Here is a 20687-nt window from a genome sequence, read left to right as displayed (position 1 = left end):
AGGCAGTGGGGATGGAGAGTAGGAATATGTAAGAATTTTTTTTTTTCTCCCTCTGGTACTGCTGAAAAAAACAGGCCTATTACTGATTAGAAATAGCTTGAAATTGGCATATGCAAATGAAGGCTTCTTTCCCAGTGACTGCCTCATGCTCAAGCCACGCCTGCCCCTGGCTAAACCCAGGGCTTTTTAATCAGCCTTGGCCCCCTCTCAGCCATGTCCCCACTGTCCCCCTTGTCTTGCCGGAGTGTTTTGGCCTATCGTCTCCTTCCAGGCCTGCGCTTCCAGGTTCACCCTGCCGACCGCAGCCAAGGGAAAAGGACAGCCAAATGGGAGGAAACCGCAGAGTTTTCTGTTTTCTTCTGCAGGAGAAAGCAAGGTTATTTTTGGCCCCTTTCAGTACAAATCAGATTGTCGTTTTCGCCAAGCCCTGTGTCTGGCAGGCTTCAGGCAGGGGAGTAAAAAATCAGAGCTCTCTTCCTGAATACCTTTGCATTTTTTCCGGGTGTCAGTTTTGTTTGTCTTCCTCTGCCTGGCTGTCTCCCGTGTCTCCGGATTGCTGACTTCTCGCAAGCGCTGCTCTCCAGCCAAAGAAAGTAAAACCAAGCTCCAGGATGAGGCGCTTTGGCCCGAGACACAGAAAGGACAAAAAGGAAACATCCCACCGTCTGGATCTAGCTGTGTCTCCAGCGTTTTCACACACAGCCCCACCTTCATTCTCCAGCTAGGAGATGCTTATGCTTGCTGTCCTGAGAGCCACACAGCTGGAGGGGCGTGGCCAGAATGGAAGCCAGGCATGACCACCATGGGGCCACCTTCTCTCCTGAATCACCTCTGCCTCCTTTGTGGGTGACAAAGTTTGCCAGTGTCCCCTGTGGCATTGGAACTAGGAGTTGTGAGCCCAAGCTTGACAGCCAAACTGCTGGGTGGGTTAGAACATAGGCTGAGCAAGTAACTGGACCTCCATAAACCTCAGTTTTCCTAATTTATGAAGTGGGGATATTAACAGTGGATTGTTGAGTTGACGTGAGGACTATTGGAGAACTTTGGGAACTGCCTGGGACATGCTTAGTGAGTGTGTGAGTGTGTGAGTGCTGTGTGCACGTGTGAAAGCCACACCATCATTTTCAGCTGACGGCCATCCAATTTTGTTAAAACCATGCTCATGGTGTAAATTAGTTTCCATCCTTATCTTAGAAGATTCTTTTATTTTTCTCCTCTCCCAATGGAATCTTTCACTTAAGGCGGTTCAGGTTAATGTAACCTGTACGAATGTGACAAATAGCAACTGGAAGGATTTTCCAATTGAATTCCACACATCATTTGGCCCATTTTGAGCCAGAGTCATTTGTGGGTACCACTGGCAACTATTTTTCCTTCAATAACATATAATATAGGCATCTGTACACACACACCTGTACACACACACACCTTCCTGAATGGTACTTTCTCGTACCTAGTTCTTCCTCATTTTGAAAAGAAATTCCTCTGCTTGTTACCGGGGAGGCCTTTCAGAAGTCCCAGCTGCTATGCTAACACCAAATGACAATTGACAGAATAATGGCTAGTAAACGCCATGAATGAACACTTACGTTTCAGGAGATTTGCTGACGTTATCTCTAATCTTTACAACCCTGAAATTTATACCCATGCTTTAGTTGAGACAAGTAAGGCACAGAGATGGAAGGATCCAAGTCCCTCGGCCAAAAGAATAAAACAGGCTGTTAATGGAAGGCGACCGGCAGTGGTGGTTTTGTTTTGTTTTGCTTTGTTTTGATCATTATACCAAGATGCTTCTCCTTCAGGACAAGAGGGATGCCTGCCATGTTCCCTCTTGTGTCCCCAGTTGCTGGCACATATTTGTTCAATATTTGCAAATATTTGTTGACTGGCTGCAAAACCAAACAGGCACACACACCACAGAGGTATTGTTGTTTTACTTCTATACAACATATATGGCCACCCACTCAGGCCTCAGCGGCCGTGGTCAGCGCAGCGGCAGGCACGTGTGGTTTCGGCAGCTGCCAATCACAATGGGACCCAGCCCAGAAGCTGGGCGTGCATCAAGTCCATCGCTTACAAGCGATGTGACCTTGGGCATGTGAGCTCTCCTCTCCGGGCCCCGGGTTACTCATTAATGAGCTGGAGAAGAGCACCAAGGGCACGGGGCGAGGGGCAGCTCTCTGAGGGAGCTGGCACCACAGAGACATCCCAGTCCTGCCTGGTTTTCCTCAGGTCACAGAGCCCGGTGGGCATGGTGGAGCTGGCCTCCATCCGTGAATGCGAACCAGTTAATGACTACTGACATAAACGAATAGCTGGCACCTAATCACCGGTGCCCTACATCGAACACTCTCAATGTCCCAGGTCTGCAGAAAAGCACGCACGAAGCCCCAGCTTCTCTCACCATCGCTCACACCATGTTAATCCCATTAGCTTGCACTGCACCGTGTCAGGAAAAACACGTGGGCCCGGCCCTCGTGCTTAATTTAGGGCTTCTCACCCTGACTAATGGTCGTCAGGTGAAAGCATTTGACACCCACCCTGGAGAAACCCTTTCTGGTCAGCTCAGGCTTTCTGGGGGATTCGAGACTGTACAGAGGCAGATAACACTGGCATACGAAAGTATGTGTGTGTGTTGAAAGGGGCATTTCTAGGAGCTTGTCCATTTACTCGTCAGTGAAATAAAGGACTGTCGCTCCCAGGATGCTGTTTCCTCTGAAGAACATTGTTTCTGTGGTCTGCTCATTAGTTACATTGGAAAGAGAGGGGCAGGGGAAGAGGCATTCCTAGTCAAATAATCTGGGGAAGTCTTGGGATAAGCAAAGTTAGGCATTTTTTTTATTTATTGCAGAATAATTTCTCAGTGTCTTTAAAAGGCTAATATGCATCATGACTGCACAGAAGATAAATATGGTATCGTATAATTAACATGCTCTTTTGACAGCAGAATGTTTTTCCCTCCTACAGACATCTCAGGAAGCTGCAGTTCTGCACCACACTTCGGAAAAAAGAACTCCCATAGACGAGGAACTGGACCCTGGGCCTTTATGCAAAGTTTTGTACCCAGCTGGAAATAATTGCATGTGATTCAAGGCAGGTCAGTATAAGAGGCCTCGGTGGGTAGCTGTTCCCTTTTTCAACAGCAGCTCCACCTGGGAGTTCCTCCACAGCACAAGCTCCGTGCAGGTAGGTCTCTGCTGTGCCTTCAGGGCGGGCGTGCCAAGCTTTGCAGAGCACACAGTGGGGCATTTTGAACAAGATGGAGAAGCAAAAAGCGAACCATGACAGCACAGAGGACACGGCTCATCTTCCTTTCCTGGTCTTCTTGCCTGTAGAGAGACTACATGCAGCAAACGCTGGGAAAGGCTTAGAAAAGGGATTGTTAAGTGTGTCAGTAGAGGTGCTGCCTTGGAGGGCGGGGAGGGGGGAGCATGTTTCAGCCCAGGTTCCTAAGCCCAACCTGAAGCGATTGTACCCCAAAGGGTCGCCATTTGAGAAACCCTCGTGTCAGCTGTGTGGAAGCTGAGGCAGCACATAGCTATTGTCCGAGGATGGCGTGTACTGGGTGGACAGTGGTGACTCATGCAGGTGTGAGCAGGATGGGCCTCAGGATTCAGCGGTTTAGACCATTTCCCCAAGGGGGGTGGCTGATCATGAACCCTCATAAGAGTTCCTGTCTTCTTAGTCCCTTAATGCACAGGCTAATTTTTAACTTCAAGCAACCAACTAAAATTGACTTTTGGAGGTGAGACCAAGTATGGATTTAGGGGGCCTGGAGTTGGTGGGGATCTGAGTCTTGCGTGAGGACAGCACACACAGGTGCCCTGGCCCTACCCAGGAGCTGTCTGTTTGCGGGGCGGGGGGTGGGGTGGGGGGGCCCTCACTCAACACGCGCTCTGAGGCAGAGAGATTGGCTCAGAGCTGAGCTGATACAGGGACTGAGACAAGAGTGGAGGCCAGGAATCTCAGAAATGCCATTGCCTCACTTTCCAGAAACTCCCCAGAAAGCAAACGCTGGCCTCACACCACCCTTGTTCTCAGCAAGCCTGGATGGAGATTGCAGTCTTGGCCCGTCCTTGCCAGTTTAGCTTCCTTAATGTGCCAGAGAGTTCTCAAACATGTTTGGAGATTTACCTTTTCTCTAGATTGTAGGGAAGTGTGGGCAGTTATTAGCATTTGTTGAGAGATGACGATGTATGCAGCAGGCACATGGTTAGATCTCTTGCTCTCAGACGTAGCTACACGTTGGGATCCCTAGGCTGTTTGTTTGTTTTATAAATGCTGACGCCCGGGTCCCACCCTCAGATTCTGATTTAATTGATCTGGGAAGTGGCCAGGTTTGTGACACCTGCCTTCTTACCCCCCACGGGGTGAGTCAAATGTGCAGCAAAGTCTGAGAACCGCTGCACTGAACAGTGGGACCTGAGTGTCAGCTCCGTTTGGCAGTTGAAGAAACAGAGGCTGCAATTGCTAGGGGCTTTCCCGAGACCACACAGACAGAGTCTAGCACACAGGTTCCACGGTCAGTTTTATGACATACCAACTCAATAAATGACGCAAAATGCTACTGGATTCAACAGTGGGGCCATCGGAGGCCTCAATGAGTTGGCATCTGCTGTTGCCATAAAACTCATCCAATGTACTCATCTCCACCCATTTCAAAGCACAGGAAGTTGTAACCAGGGTCATGAGCTAAGTGACTTGAGCCACACAGTTATTAGGCCCACCCAGGAATCAAGACGGGCTAACACTGGGCCAAGTTTATTGTTCTTTTCCCTCCAAGGGTGACAGCCAGCAGAGAAGACTACTCAGGAAGAATTGCAGACACATGTGGGCCCCCAAGGGCATGGGGTGCACAGTCCATCCAGAAGCCAGTCAGGCCTGACACCCATCCCTCCAGTGCACTTACTCAGACATGGGGACGTTTGCGTTCCCACTGGTCTTGAGCAGAGAAGTGACTCAGAGAAACCGGAAAGGATGCTAGGGCTGGAACGAAAGGGTGTGGTTTGGGCTAAATTGTCAAAGGAACGTGAGCCAGTGGGGTGTGTGGCACAACATAGAGATTAAAGGGCTGCAGCTCTGGCTCCCCTTGAATTTGCATAAAGCTCCTCACCTCCGTGAAGCTTAGTTTCCCTAGCTTCATATCAGAGATTCAAAATCCTGTTCCTCGTCTATCAAGTGCGGATTACCATCACCCAGAGTCGTGATGACTAAATGCTACTTTATATTGCATATGTTCTTATATAATATTTATTATTACATGCATAAATAATAATAGTATCACATGTACGTATTGTTTGCTATATGACAGCTACAGTGCAAGGAGCACCAGGCTGAGCCAGAAGGGTCAACCTTGTATCTAACTCACTCCTTCAGAAGCCAGTTGGAGAGGTTTGCAAATTACAGTACATACAGTGAATGGAGTTCTTGGTAGCTGTTAAAAATGAGATCTGTCCATACACGTAAAGAAGGAAAGCTCTCCAAGGTGTATCATTAGGAAGAAAAGCTGCGTGTAGGGCCGTGGGAAAGGACAGCCCTTTTCCAGAATGCAAAGTATTTACATATAAATATGTACACGTATAAAATGTAGAAAACAAAACAGCTGTGCGTACAATGTGCATATCCTTTGGTGGATGTGTATATATTCTGGGGAAAATACATTTGTGGGGAAAGTACCTGTAAGAGTAGTATTTAGCAAAAGGACAAAGGAAAAAGGATTTTCCATTTCATTTTATACTTTCCACCTTATTTCATACTCATCTGAACTGTTTGCCTGTTTACAATGTGTCGGTCTGTCTGCGTTTTGGTAACAGAAACAAAAGGAATTTGAGTTAAAACACAGAAGAAAACAAAAGCCAGACGGACCCGAGCCCTGAGCTCCTTGCCCTGTGTTCTGGGCCAGCCCAGCAGACAGCTGTTTTTCCAGCTGGGAATCATTTCATCCTCTGGCCCTAAATCTTAGATCCAGAGAGAGGCTGACAGAGGCCTGGTGGGAGGAAGGACAGCCCCCCATTCGGGAAACAGGTCTTGTTGGTTTTATGTCTGAGCACAGTGGGGGGCATATTTGGGGAATGGCCAGGAAGGGCTGAGGGAGTCTTCAGAGGAGAAACTGACAGGCCTCCTGAGGAAACCCACCTGGGATGGCACCGAAGTTGAAGTGCTTGCAACTAAACCCGGAAGTAAATAGAATACACAGGAAAATGCTGGTAAAATCCAGGCACAGAAGCTGGAATCCTCTCTCTGAGCAGAGGGCTAGCCCTTCCCCTCATCTGCTATAATGTCTTGACTGGTGACCCCTCCAAACCCTAAGCTCCAGAACTTGCTTACACAACCTAAGGGCTTTGCAGATGTAATTAAGAATGTCAAGAGGAGATGATCAGACGAGCCCTAAATCCAATGGCAAGTGTTCTTACAAGGCACTTGAAAGAGACAAAAGAGAAGACGTAGACACAGGAGAAGGCACGTGAAGGTGGAGGCGGACTGGGGTGGTGCAGCCACAAGCTGAGGAAGCATGAAAGGAGTCTCCCCTAGAGGCTTGAGAAGGAAGGTGGCCCGGCGGACATCTAGATTTCACACTTCTGGGCTCTAGAACTGTGAGAGAATACATTTCTGATGGGTTAGGCTACCTAGAGTGGCCAAATTCATTGCAGCAGTCCTAGGAGACTAATGTGCTTGATGAAGAGATGGGTTGGAAGCCTGGAATGGACTTCCCAGCACAGGGGCAGGTCCTGATATTCGGGAAGAGAATGGGCAGGCCTCCACACCCCGCCCAAGACGCCATGCCCGTCTCCAAACATCCTCTGTGGGCCTCGATGCTCCCGTCTCTAAAACAGGGTCTCCAGGCACTCTCTATGGGCTTATTCTGTTTATTTTTTCTGCGTGGAGGCTGTCATGGCCTGTTATTATCTTATCTATTGGTTTGATTTGATTTTGTGTAGTCACTGCCTTCCCCGGGGAATGTGAGCTCCGTGAGAGCAGGGCCGTCAGTCTGGCTCAGCTCCGAGCCTTTGCCCTGGAGCAGCGCTCTGCATGAAAGGGTGCTGAGATGAAATGGGGTTTGTGGAAGGGGGAAAAGAGGAGGGGTGCTCTGAGCGGGATGTGGAGAGAGCCCACTCAGACCCAACCCCCACTGAGCTCCGGTCTAGGCAGGCGGAGCTGTAACACAAGGGCAGGAGCGTGAAGAGGGAAGCGGTATGAAGTCATAAGAAAGGAGTCGGGCAAGTCCTCAGGGAGCAAGTGATGCAAGAAATGACCTCCGCCAGCGGGATGGGCGGCTCAGCCCCGACGGGAGGGGGGGGGGGAGTCTGATGAGCCTCCCAGCGGTGACTGGATCCCGTGAATTAAGGAGAAGCCCTACGCCTGCCAGGGCCTTCATGAGAGGCAGTGAGGGAAAATGGAGAGGAAGGGACACTGGGGTCCGGCGGGTGACGGTGCCATGTGCTGGAGATGAGAAGGGGCAAGCGGCTTCAAGACCGGGGGCCTGCCCAGGTGAGTGTGAGGCCCCGGGTACACCTGCCCCTGGACACCAGTTCCTCAGCCTCCAGGAGGTTCGTCTGTGTTCCTTTTCCTTCTTTATGACTTCCCAAAGCTCACCGTTCCATTAGTAAGTGCAGCTAGGCATTGTCAAGATTGTGCAAAGAACCTTCCATAGGTAAATTTCTAATCTTTTTGACACATTCATATGGTAGGCATGATTATTCTCTTTTTATAGATGAGAAAATTGAGGCTCAGAGCCGGCAATTGGGGGAAATCAAGACTTAACCCCAAGTCTCCTGATTTCTGGTGACAGACCTGTGCATTCACTTTAGCCTATGAGCGTCCCCTGTTGCAAAAAGAGCTGTGATATTTAGAGCAGTTCACATGCAGGACTCTCCTTTGACCGGAAACAGAATTTGGGAGAGTCTAGGACAGGAATTTATCACCCATTTTCCAGAAGAGAAAACTGAGGCTCCAAGGAGTGGAGGGTCTTCCCCGCTGAGCTGCATGGAGGGAGCTGCCGGCCTGGGCAGAGAACGCCAGTGTTTCATGCTGAAAGTTCTTTGCTTGGGATGCCTCATAATCAGAATTGTATCAATGCAAAAATGCAAGATCAAGGCAGTGGAGATGGGGCAGCAGGAACGGGGATGCAATTTGCTCCAGACCCAGAATGCAAATCAGCGGGCAGCAAGGCAGTGCGTGCATCTCCAAGGGTCTTCCCGGGGAAGTCATACCCCCTGCGAGAGGCTGGCTGCATCCTTCTTTGGAGGACAATACGCTATTTTCACCAGAGAGCTACGAGGCGTAAATATAGATTTCTGAACATTTTTTATTAGCTGACATCATGGCCTCTGGATACCTCTGCACTAAACCATAAAAAGCCAGACAGCCCTTTCCAGAAACTGTACATCTACCTGTGTCCCAGATAGAGCTGGGTGTCTGCAGCCACATAGCAGAAAGGGCTCCCCTTTGTTGAAAACAACAACAAAAAATATCAATGGCCAGCTGCCTTGGTGTAACCTTGGAGATGAACAAAATAGTCCCCAGGGAGCCTCTCTGCCTCTCCTGCTGTGACATCTCTTTCCTTGTGCACTATAACCAGGTCAAACCCCAAATCCTGCCCTCAGCCTCCCTCAGCCACCATCTTCCTTTCCATCTTCCCCATGCTCGCTGGGCTTTCTGCCACAGGACCTTTGCAGGTGCTCTTACCTCTAATCCAAGCTCCCCGAGCCCACCACCTAAGTCGGACTTCTTACTATATGTGTTTCTAGAACCATAGTCCTTTTACTCCAGGCATTTATCTCAATTTGTAGGGTTTGTGTGATTATGTGATTAGAATCTGTGTTCCCCACTCCACCGTAAGCTTTATGAACATAGAGACTGTGTTTCCATTGCACCCCCAGAAGCTATGAAGACACCTGGTACATACTCAGCTCTAACTAAATCTTTACCAAATATAAACAGATATACCAGTAAATGAATAAATGAATAGATGAAAAAATAAATGAGTGAACAAGCGATCAAATGGCGTAGTGCAGGGGTTCTCAATCAGGGGAGATTTTTGCCCCCAGGAGCTATCTGGCAACATTTTGAGAAATTTTCATTTGTCACAACGGGGTGGTGCTGGTGGTGCTAATGGCATCCAGTGGATAGACTCCATGGTGCTGCTAAGCATCCTACAGGGCACAGAGCAGCCCTCCCACCTCCCAGCAAAGAATTATCCTGCCCCCAAATGTCAGTAGTGCCCTGGGTAACAAACCCTGTGAATTCATTTCCTAGGGCTATGTGACAAAGCATCACAAACTGGATGGCTGAAAACCACAAATGTATTCAGTTACAGTCCTGGAATGGAGAAGTCCCAAATCAAGGTGTGGTAGGATTGGCTCCTTCTGGAGGCTCTGAGGAAAAGCCTTCATGCCTCTACTAGCTTCTGCCAGCTGCTGGCCGTCCTGGGTATCCCCTGGCTCACAGCTGCACCACTTCAATCTGCGCCTCTGTCTTCACAAGACCTTGTTCCCTATGTGTCCCTGTGTGTTTTCTCCTCTTCTTCCAAGGACACCAGGCACTGGATTTAGGGTCCATCCTAGTGATCTCATCTTAACTAACTACTTCTGCAAAGACCCTGTTTCTAAACAAGGTTGCACTCACAGGTACCGGGGTTAGAACTTGAACAGATCTTTTTAGGAGACAGTTCAACCCACTACCCCCTGGTTTAATGGAAAGTTAATCACGTTCATAACCTGCATCCCAACAAAAAGAAAAAGGGTCAAAGAAACCTGTTCTTCCTCCTCTCTCACATTCCCGTTGTCCACTTGGCCAGATGCTTGGCTGGATTCTCACCTTTCCTTCTCCCCACCGCCATCCACTCTCTCATTCACCTGCACCTTGTCAATTCTTTACCTGAGGAATCCCTTTGCATTACAAGTCTCTATCCTAGGAGCATCCTACTAAGTGGGTGATGTGCATTTAATCCTTGCACTAATCCTACAAGCTAGGTATTCTTGTTGCCTCCATTTACAGATAAGGAAACCAGAGTTCAGAGGATCATGGAACTGATAAAGGACAGAGCTTGGTCATCTGACTCTAAAGTCCATGCATAACTCCCGTTTACAGGGGGGCCTCTCCATCCAGTGGCTGAGGTCTCAGTTCTCTCGTTTGCTTTCCTGGCAGGAGCTGCCCCTGTGCTCCCATGATGAAAGACTTGCCTCCCTCACAGTCCTTCTCTCGGGGCATCCTTCTTATTTATATTCCTCTTTCCCTTCCAGACTGTGAGGGTTTTCAGAGTAGATACAATGTTTACTTCCTTATGTAATACCTACCTTAATACCTACCCAGCATCCCTGGCAGGGCATACACAGCCAGTCAATGTTGGCTGAATAGATGAATGCATTCATACCGTCAACCATTTAGTCTACAGGTATTACCTTTGTTTATACTATATAGAATTCCCCAGTTATACTGCAATGGATACAATACAGTTCGATGTCTCTCTTTGAAACAACCAGAAAGTGAATCAAATTAAAACAACAAAACAGGGTATTCCATAGCCTGAGTAATTCTTGGTAAGCCACCATTAAACATGTTTCCTAACTGGGGGATTTCTAGAGCCTTAAGTATTCTAATGTGCTTTTGGAATTCCTATGGAGGTAGAGAGTCTTCCGGATGTTGAAGATTCTTTTTTATCAATAAAACTAGTTTTTATTGTTTGAAAAGTTCAAGGGATGCTAACCCTACCACAAACAAAGTCGGACTAAGCTGGGGTGCCCCATGGCCCCTCCTGGCTAGACTTTCCCTCAAAGTTCTGAGGAGGAGGGGTCCTGCCTCTGAAGCTGGAGCCGCCATGTCTGGTGGGCTGGGGCGGGTCTCTTCTCTCCCTCTGGTCCTCACGCACATTCTCCTGTGACCCTTTTTCTTCTTGTTTTTGGTTGATTTTCCGCACTCTCCTCAGAGCCCATGTTCCCTGAGCTGAAAATGAAAGTGGATGGCCTGAAGCTCCCTGTACCTCATTAACCTCCACATTATCTCAGGGAAATTATGCCAATTATCACACAGGGGCTCAGGATTGAAAAGCTACCTCGTCTGGGCCGACGTGATGGATGCTACCAATTTAAGGAGAGGAGGGGCAGGTCCTCGGTGGTGAAGGAACCATTTGTTTTGCCAGGAGAAGCTCTCCCGTGGCAGATACCGAGCGTGGCTCTCTGGCAGGGGAGCTCTCCTGGCATCTTTTTGTAAGAGGCCCATTTCTCAGGGTGACTTTTAAAAAAAATAGCATGTATCGGTTAATCTCGTTTTCTTATTGTCTTAATATAGAGAGAAAAACAAACACAAAAATGGCCCATAATCCCCTTACCCAGTGATTTTTGTTGACCTTTAAAACCAATCAAAATGAAAGTAATACAATATAGGTCAGTCTAGACACTTCTAAGGTTTAAATAAGTAACAACGTTCAAGTGAATATCTTTCCCCCCTCCCCATTCTGAGTTCAGTCTTTGAACAGCTAATAGAGCTTTGTGGTGCCTTTAGAAATAGTGTAACTGGTAGCGCATAACGGTTTAGAGCAGTGCTTCTCAGCTGAGTGGACACTGGAATCACCTCAGAGATTCTGATTCAGCAGGTCTGGGGGTCGGGGCATATTTGTATATTTAACAGTTTCTCACAGGATGCTGAATTCCTGCTCTACCACATTTCAGCTGTGTGATTTTGAACTAAAATTCCTTAGCCTCCCTCTGCCTTATATTCCTCTTCTGTGCAATGGGGGTAGTCATAGAGTTGTGGGGGTTAAATAGATGAAAATATTTAAAAGGTTATGTTACAGAACAATACGATTTTGCTACTATCCCAGTCTGTCAGTGTGTATCCAACTACTGGTTATGAGTTTTAATGTAACAAAAGAGATAATTCTATAGACACTTCAGTCGTCTGCTTTATTCGCAATAATAATCTTCATGCACTTACACAGACATAATCAGTCCTTTTGAATTCTGCTTTACATAAAAATCATAGTTTTGACGTACCTTCTGAGGCTGTGCTAGTCCTCTGTACGTGACCCCACTGGTCGTCTCCAGGCACAAGCTAACATAAGCTGTACAGCAAGCAGCACCCTTGCACATGTCCTGACAAATATTCTGTGAGCATATTCATTGAGTAAAACCCTTGGAGGTGGGTGGCTAGGCCAAAGTATATGTGTATTGTACATTTTGGTATCTGGAAAATTAAACTATAAATATGCATTCTTGGGAAGGCTACATTTGTTACTCAACCAAGTCTACCCCAAATCCTGATGTTTTCTCCATTGGACTTCCTTGTCTTCATCTCCAAAATGAGGATGAGAAAGTAAAGAAACAATGTATCACTCAGTTGACGCTGAGCTGCTTGTTCAGCATGGAGTGAGAGGCCGAGGATCCAGAATTGGTTAAGGCATGTCCTCCGTGCTCAAGGGGCCCTGCTCCAGGAAGGTGATCCCCCAAGAAAACAGATGTATTGCAGTCTGGCATGGGAGATGCACTGATAGAGCAATGCACACAGATGAGAGACTGCACAGAAAGTAAATCAGGTGGGATAAAGGCTCAGGAAAAGCTTCAGGAGGACAGGGTGAGTGTGTCTTCCAAAGTGAGCGCAAGTGGACAGGAGGGAAAGGCACTTTAGAGATTCAAAACAGTATGTGCGAGAGCCCAGGAGCTTGGTGCTCCTAACGGCACCTGATGTCAGGTAGGTAATCAAGGAGTGCTAGCTAAACACAATCTCAGCCTTCACAGCTGTTCAACTTACAGAAAACGAATGCCTTAGTTTCTCTCTGATTCAACTAAAGACCAAGAAATCCTTCACATAGGCAACCTACCTCAAAAAAATCCTGAATTTGAGATTTGAGGTTCATGAATAGCTAGCTTAGTGAATGCCTAATGAATTCACACAATCAAGACAAGATCTGCCTCCTTACACTCTAATCACCGGGTTGGAATACAATTATTGAAATAACCTTCAGATGGATCCTGGCCTGGCCTGAAGCACCTGTGCACTGGGTAGAAGTCCCAGGACTCTTGAGTATAGGATGGTCATAGTCACTCCTTCTACAGAGACCCCATTCCCTGGCAGATGGGCCTCGGTGCCACTGAAAACGAGAAGTCCCATCACATACACACATTCCTTACCCCGCTTTTAGCTTGGGTGGCCTACAAGCTCACCCCTTACGTATGAGTTTCATTGATGATCTCACCTGTGTGCTAATAAGAGTTAGGCACTTTATTTTTAGGAAAAATAAAGTGACTGAATTAGTTAGGACTTTTTGTGCTTGCCAAGGCTTAACCTGGCTTGAGCTGGCTTAAGGGAAAAATGCAGGTGTGTCTTCGGAATAGTGATGTTTCGTGAAATGATGGGATGGAAATTGCAGCTGAGCCTCACTAGGGACGGGCTTGGCAACCAGGACTGGAAGCCATACGTAAATCTGATAATTGACTCTGTCTACTTCATGTGCTTGATTCATTGTGTCTTCTGTTTCCTTACAGCCTCTCCGCTTAGTTCCCATGGTGGAATGTCTAGCCCCACAGATCCTGTCTTCACCTGTTAGAGGACCAGCCAGAAGCTGAGACCATCAATCCTGCGCCTGGTCCCAGTTCCAAATTCCTAGAAGATAGAATCTGGTTCGTCCAGCTTGAGTCTGTACTTGCCCTAATCAGCTCCGGGTGGTGAGTAGAGTCACAGAATGACTAATGATTATTGGGGTCTCTTGTGCGTCATGGATCTAAGATGGGAGGTGTCTATTATAGGGACAAATGGATATGTTTAGGGAGAGAGGAAGAGGTTTAGGAAGAAGTGGATTAAATGTTGCTCCAGCCCCAGTTTCTATAAAGCACTGCCACAGGTACATCCAGCTTTGGCAAAGTATCTGTTTTCACGTGAGAATGTTGGACACAATCAATGGTTCTCAGCCTTGGCTTATCATTTGAATGACATGGGGAGCTTTGAAAAGTCTTACTATCTAGGCAACATTCCCAGACCAAATAAACCAGAGTATTTATGGGATCATGGTATCAAATTTTTAAAACGTTCGTTAGATAATTCCAGTCTTCAGCTAAGGTACATGATCCTTATGTGATCACTTGAACAAGACCAGTGATCCTCAAATGAGAATCGAGTAAAAATGAAGATGGTCCATTTAGGTTCCAGGTGCGGCGTGGGAGTCTGTAGTGCCAACAAGCTCCCAGGTGTTGTCAATGTCACCAGCCCACAGATTATGATTTGAGTAGCAAACCACTAAATTACCCCTGAGTCCTATTCTAGCCCCAAGATTTTAAGAGAATATTTACTCCACAAATATTTCTTTTCTGCTCTGAACCAGACCTTGTGCTGAAAGCTAAGGCCCAGAAATCTAGTAAATTTCTGCTACAGATGGGTTCTCATGTAGCCCACAGAGTGTGAGAGAAGCTCGAGAAAATATCCTGTACATACTGCTTTCCAGTTGTATTTGGAAGTCTATCAGGAAAATTTGGTTGTTTTGTTTTGGTTTTGTTTTTAAGAAAATGTCCTTAGTGAAAAGGCAGTTGGCTCAAGTCAGGCGTTAAGGCCACTGGACATGGAAAGAGGGGACTTGGGTATCTAGCAGTATAGAGGAATATGTGCAAAACATGGAGTTTGTGGTGGAGAGAGCAGTTTGGCCCTGAGCACAAAGGACAACCTAGAAACTAGAGCTGGGAATCAGAAAATGGTCTGTATGACTGATAGATACATAGATAGGTAGGTGGCTAGATCCATGAAAGGATCTCCTCTTTTTCAGTGACTCAGTGATGAATGAGCCCACATAAAGAGATGGTGAACATGTTTTAGTACATAACTGGAGTCTCTAATAGTAACAGAACCAAAGTTGTTCCAGTGCTTATGGTGCAAATCTGCTCACATTTAAGTTATTCTATGCCAGAAAGCCAGGAAAGTGTGCACAAATTATGATGCCTTGTTTCCGTATCTAGAGAATGCATCTAAATAGTAGAGGGGGGGAAAGGCCATATGAAATGGCCTGGTTTTCATTCAGCAAATATTCCCTGAGTGCCTACTATGTGCCAGGCATTGAATTTGATCAAAATTTCAACATTGCAACTATGCAGATTATTCATTTGCTATTATCTTTTGGTGACAAGTACAAGCTGCTTTTCTATACATGGTGACGTAATCCTCACCAAAAACTGGGACAGAGGAATCAGGGTGGTGATGCCCTTGATTTTGGCAATGGTGGTGGTGTTGGGATATATTTTCTATTTAAGAAAATGTTTAAATGTGCTCCAAAGTGTCAAAGGACCATAGAAAGCCCCACAAATGGTAAGTAGCCAAGCTGGGGCAAGAATTAGGATGCCCAGATTCCAACCTCGGCTTGCTACTCATTCAGCTATACTGAATAACTAGAATATTAGCTAGTTGCTCAAGTTCAGTTGTGCATTGCACATCCTATGTACTTTCAGAAAGATGAACTAAAATCCAGAGTCTACCAAATACCATGGCTTCATGTAAAGAGAGGGGGAGCTTCACAACTGGCGACTCCTGAAGTTTCATGGAGCTGTCATTTCTGTAATAGTTTGCATTCTTCTCTCTTGACAAGGAAAGCTGAAACAATCGGTCGTAGAGGAAACATTTCATTCTGCTTCACAGATGCACTTCTGTGCCCAATGTAGCTTCTACCTTTATAGCTAATACACATAAAAAGACTATTTAGGCACTTCACACAGTGTGGTTAGCTGAAGAAGTCAGAGGGTTAGAACCGCCCCCAAGAAAATGCCATCTTTTTCAAATGGCCTCGACTTGCCGACCTTGCAATATCCCATCTGGTCACACTCCAAGCCCATGGCACACTGCAGCCAGAATGCAAATATGGTTGCCTCTCTGTAGGGCTGACCATTCTCAAGTGTCTCCCGTCCTCTGCAGAAGGACAACCAGGCTCCTTAGCCAAGCACAATGTGCCTCTTGGGACATGACCATTGCTGACCACTCCAGCCTTATTTCTTTCCCTTCTTTCAGCCTTCCACAATGTGCTTCAGCAAAAGCAAATCACATACAGCTGTAGTCCTTCTAGACCTCTAGGTCTTCTGACGCTTCTAAGTCTTTGATTATGCTGACTGCAGAAATGCTGCCTCTGCCTTCGCCCAGCAAACTGTCACTCAATCTTAAGGACTCACCTTATCCAAAAACACTTCCTAGACCAACCTCAGAATGGAGCAGATTGGCCCCCTTATGTATACATCTATCAAAGTATGCCATATCTGTGAGTTTTATAAAGCAGACTCAATCATTATCATCATCATTGTTACCACCATCACCACCACCCCCACCCCCACCACCCCCTTCAACAATCATTGAGGGTCCACTAGGTTCCAACCACTGTTCTAATCACTTTACCTGTATTCTCATCTTTGATATGCATAACAGCTCCATGGGATTTGAAATTAAATAAATTGACAAACAAACAAAAATCTTGAGCTCCCCAAATGTAACAGTGCCTGGGACATAGTAAACATAGCAACTTCTCAATAATTTATAAAGCTAAATTGATAACAAGTTATTCATTAACTTTAAAAATAGCCTGTATTTTTAGAGCAGTTTTAGATGTACAAAAATATTGAAAGCATAATACAGAGTTTCCATATACCCCACTTCAGTTTTCTCTATTATTAACATTAAGCATTAGTATTGTATATTACTATCAGTGAACCAATATTTATACATGATTATTAACTAAAGCTCATAGCTTATTCTGATTTCCTTAGTTTTTACCCAGTCTCCTTTTTCTGCTCCAAAATCCCAGCCAGGACACCACATTCCATTTTGTTGTCATGTCTCCTTAGGCTCCTCTTGGCTGTGACAGTTGTCAGACCTTCCTTATTTTTGATGGCCTTGAGTTTTGAGGAGTACCAGTCACGTATTTTGTAGGACGCCCCTCTATTGGAACACGGTGTTTTTTTTTTCCTCATGACTAGTCCAGGGTTATGGGTCCTTGGGTGGTAAAGTGCCAGTTGTGTCCTATCATAGCAAGGGGACATACTATCAGCATGATTTATGACTTCTTGTTGACTTGACCACTTGGCGAGGTTGAGGTTGTGCTTGTCAGGTTTCTCCACTGTAATATCACTCGTCCCCCCCACCCCACCCCCTTTACCCTTATTCTTTGGAGGAAAGTCACTGTTCACAGACCACATTTAAGGAGTCTGAGTTATGCTTCCCTCTCCTTGAAGGCAGAGTAGCTACATGATTGTTTGGAGTTCTTCCACCCAGGAAATTTGTCTCCTCGCCCTGATTTGTTAACTTATTCAATTATTTATTGAGATAAGTATGGGCTCATGAATATTTATTTCCTACTTTGGGTTTTAATCCAACACTACATTGTGTTGCTTCAATTGTTCTAGCTCTGGCCTTTGAAAGCCCTTCCATTTAGCCCTTGTGCTCCTTTGAAATATCCCCATCATGTCCACAGAGCAGCACTTCCATACTTTCTGCTTCAGGCTCATCTTGCATATTTCCTTCTCTAGTCCTGGAGTCAGGCATTTCACCCAGAAGCCCTTGTTCCTTGTATTGAAGAATGGTTAGAAACCAAGATCTGGGTACTAGATGTGCTCATTGTTACTGGGGTGTTGTTTCTTTTAGGTCCTGTCAGCTGAGAAAAAATATATATGTATTATATATGTGTAGCATAACTCAATGCATATATACACACACTCAACATATAAATATTTATATCTGTAACAATCTGTATGTAGATTAAGCTAAACATGAGTTCATACTGATATCGCCAACTCTAATCCATTCCCACATAAATCACTCTAGCCTCCTTACCTGCTTATCTGTAAATGTCCTCCAACGGAGAAACCTAACCCCCATCATCTGCCTCCCATTTACTTAATTGTTCAGTTCCCATATGCATGCATAGCAGCATCAGCATTGTTAACCTGTGGAACAACCTGATCAACCTGCGTGCGTACACGTAGCTCTTGCAGCCTTTAATCTTCCAGACTCCACTCATTTCCCAAGTTCCCTAGGTCAGCACCTTTCCTCCCACCCCCTTCAATGAGGTTGTCTTACACGTTTATAATAGTTAGGTTTTCTTCTCACAGTCTACATCCCTTCCTGGAATTCCCCTGATTTCCTAAATAATATTTTTAATGTGCATGCATTAAGGTTCATTTTTTGTGAGGTACAGTTCTATTATTTATTCATTTTCAGCATCTATTTATTCCCCAGTCATTCATTGTTTATAGCACTCTTATTTCACATACTCAAACATAAGTTGAATTAACTGATGTTTAGAAAATGTCTCTAACACTGCATTAAAGTAAAACAATCTACAGAGAAGAATGAAATAGATAACCCTATCAGAGCTCATCATGAAACAATCCATGCAGCAGAGAAGTAAAAGTTAGCTCAGAGTTTCCCAGTGGCCAAGCTGATGAGAAGAAGCACAGAGCATCATAGGATAGATGGGTCCTTTTCTGCCCTGAACACTGAGTGGCAGCTCTAAGCGCTCCCTAAGAGGGTGAGGTAGCCGATGATTGACTTTGGATCGACGTGCAGACTCCCAGATGGAAGGTGTTCAAATGTAATGCTTAAGTCCAGAGAAAGCTGCGTTTCCAAGTCCCTGTGGTTGCTCCACGGTCTCTCCCCTCGACATTCACTCAAGCACATGAACTTCACTGCCAGCCCTGGCAACGAGCCTTCATGGTCACCATCATCAGGAAGGACACTTGAACATTTCTGTTACATTTGTGTTTACAAAATATTCCATTTGTTCTTCCTCTTCTCATGTCATGTCCACCTGGGAAGCCTTACCAGGCGTATGGTCATTCCCCTTTTACAGATTACCAAGCTGAGGGGGGAGAAAGGGCTTGATTTTCTGGTGACACACAGTGAGGACAATCCCAGGATACAGCTTTCTCCTCACTCCTCCAAAGTGACTCTTGCCATCTCCATCACCCTTGACTGCTTTGGGGACAGAACCCAAAGTAAAGCTAATCTCAACCTGAGGGTATGCACATGGGCTTCCTCATTTCTGATTCCTGTGGGAATCTACCTTAGGGGGACTGAGGTTTCAATATGGACTTTAAAATTCTCCAGAGTGTGGTAGGCCCAGGTGTTATTTCAAAGACTTGCACAGTGGTCCTTGGTCAGATGTTTCCTTTTGTCTTCCAAAGTCATTCATGGGTATCAATGTTTTCTCATACCTAATATGATCTTTAAATACCCGGAAACTAAGAAGAATAGAAGCTTATGAACAATCAGAGCAGGTGGTGTTCATTCTATTCCCTCTTTATTTGTGCACACTTATTCAGAGCTTTTTCTCTCTTATTTCACACACAATTCAAATGTCTATAGCTACTTGATGTCCAGGCCATAGCATGTTAGAAACATCAGCAGGAAGAGAGGCGAGTGGGCACTAGGAGAATGGGACATTAGGGATCTAAACTAGGAAACCATCCAGGAATATTTAGTTCAGGGGCAAAGCATCTCTGTTCACTTCAGCTTCCTTTGACAGTCTCAAGCACAGTGGCATAAATTGTGCTCTGAAAGATGCTTCCAAATTATTTTTTAAAATACAAATAATTTCCTGTATATTCTACTTGAAATGGTGGTGATTTGTAAAAAATATATATTTTTCGTTCAAAATGATTAAGATGAAATAGGTAAATATGTCAGTGTTTAACGTAGGAAAGCCTTAAATCTACGGAAAGCAAGATTACCCAGTATAACTCATTAACTCAATAAATATTTACTGTGTATAAATTGTACATCAGGAGCCAGGGGAAGGGAAATAAATAATATCGATCCCTGTCTTCAGGAATCTCAACATCTAATTTGAGAAACTGTCCCCGGGGGTCTAGATTGCTGAGGTTTTTACGGCATGAAAGGCTGATGGTTAAATCCTTTCTGCTCCGTGAGTCTTCCAGGACTCCTGGAGGTGAGAATCATTGAATCATGGACTTAAGGCTTGAGAAGAAGCCCCAAGAGTCCTATGTGAAGGAAGAAAGGGAGGGAGGAAGGAAGGAAAGTGGAAAGAACCCCGCTACTCAGCTGAACTTGGGCAGATGGAAAATACCAACGCTTATCCCAAACCTTCCGCTCTGTGGATCCATGTAAACTTAGGCAAACGCTATAAATAAAGGGGGGACTTTACAGATGGCATTTCTTCCACCATCAATAATTAGCAGTGTAGGTGTTATTATCCCAAGTTTATGGAGTAGGAAACTGAAGCCTCAGGAATCTAACCATCCTACCCAAGATCAGAGCTTGAGAAACCAGTCCCGGCTGGGGCTGGACATGAATCCGGGCCTGTCCCTATTTGGTGTGAAGTCCCAGGCACTTGTCACTATGCAACCTTACCTTCAGCCAAAGGAGGTTGGATTGATCAAAAAAGTGTCTGCAATAACATGGTATGAGAGGGAGAGGGAGAGAGAAAGGAAAAAATATCTTTAGGGTTCCTTTTCCAAGAGGCAAGTGCTAACTCCTCATTGATCCACGACTGGGTTTCTCATACATCCCCAGGCAACATGGCCACTCTGTTAGTCAGGGGTATGGTACACTCCAGTTGTGCAGTTTGAGGAGAGTTTAATAAAGAGACCATTTACTCAAGATATAGCACCAAGTAGGAAACCCACAAGACATGTGCAGTGTGCAGTAACCCAGGGCTAGAAGAAGGAGAGGGGGGAGGGGACAGTGATTGGGGTCAGGAGAGAGAGAGAGAGAGC

At 45.8% G+C, this 20687-nt stretch overlaps 1 long non-coding RNA gene across 5 annotated transcripts in view; it reads right to left on the bottom strand.

Annotated features, from left to right (window-relative positions):
• Window positions 1-16324: 16324 nt before the first annotated feature.
• The window catches only part of LOC109390260 (uncharacterized), a 473964-nt gene continuing 469601 nt past the window's right edge, over window positions 16325-20687 (bottom strand). For all 5 annotated transcript variants that reach the window (XR_002125534.1, XR_002125535.1, XR_002125536.1 and 2 more), the window contains one exon: window positions 16325-17605. This is a non-coding gene — a long non-coding RNA (uncharacterized LOC109390260). The remainder of the gene's footprint in view (window positions 17606-20687) is intronic.

The sequence above is a fragment of the Hipposideros armiger genome, unplaced genomic scaffold (genome assembly GCF_001890085.2).
Source record: "Hipposideros armiger isolate ML-2016 unplaced genomic scaffold, ASM189008v1 scaffold_9, whole genome shotgun sequence".
Lineage (NCBI taxonomy): Eukaryota > Metazoa > Chordata > Mammalia > Chiroptera > Hipposideridae > Hipposideros > Hipposideros armiger.
This window is presented reverse-complemented; position numbering and strand designations above follow the sequence as displayed.